Raw genomic sequence first — 1,013 nt, 5'->3', positions numbered from 1 at the left:
ACACACACACACACACACACACACACACACACACACACACACACACACACACACACACACACACAGTAATGCTGACTTAACAGAAGAACCTAAGTGTGTGTGTAGGAGGAGGAGAGCTGATGATGATGATGATGATGATGATGGGAGGATGAGGTCAGGGCTCTGCAGGAGGTCACGGCAGGAGTCGCAGTGTGGGAACAGGGCATACACACACACACACACACACACACACACACACACACACACACACACACAGTCCTCAGAGGTGTGAAGTCTGGTATCTGGTCTCTGGGTTCAGGTGCTGATTGTTGCTGTTAGTTTTTACACCTTTTACGTGTGACCACCTGATGCTCACTGGTCGTACTGGGAGACTCCTGTTACTACCATTAGCAGGAAACCAGAACCAGGACGGGTTCTGACTGGAGCTGGGTCCAAGGGGGTAAAACTTAGATTCATTAAGTCATCAAATCTTCATGTTCCCTGCCTGTAGTGACACCAGCAGACAGAAAAGACTGATGACGTAACACGTGTGTGCGTGCGTGCGTGCGTGCGTGCGTGCGTGCGTGCGTGCGTGCGTGTGTGAGTGTGTGTTGGAGGTGTGAAGCTGCAGGAGGACAGTGTGAGAACTTCATGCCCGGCCTGATCCTCATCAGCGGGGGGGTCAGAAGTCACACGGCCTCGTTTTCATTCATCACCTCGTTTAACCAAATACACACACACACATACACACACACACTGACCTACTGCAGACCTGTTCAGTCACACCTCAGGTGTTTAAACTGGCACTTAGACTGAGGATCTTCTCACACTGGTCCTGGTCCCCTCAGGTTTAAGGTTCATGCCTCTCTGTGTCTGCAGAGGCTGAATGTCATGAAACACTAGACTTACTGGTTGTACTGGTTTTATACTGGTGAGGCTGCAGAACCATGAAGACACCAAACACCTTACTGGCGTTGTGAGAACAGGCACAGCTCAGATATAGAATACATAATGAACAAGCAGCCTGTGTGTGT

The sequence above is a fragment of the Seriola lalandi genome, unplaced genomic scaffold, assembly GCF_002814215.2.
Source record: "Seriola lalandi dorsalis isolate HSWRI2012SDOR001 ecotype SW California unplaced genomic scaffold, Sedor1 jcf7180002054885, whole genome shotgun sequence".
Classification (NCBI taxonomy): Eukaryota; Metazoa; Chordata; class Actinopteri; order Carangiformes; family Carangidae; genus Seriola; species Seriola lalandi.
Note: the sequence above shows the minus strand (reverse complement) of the source record.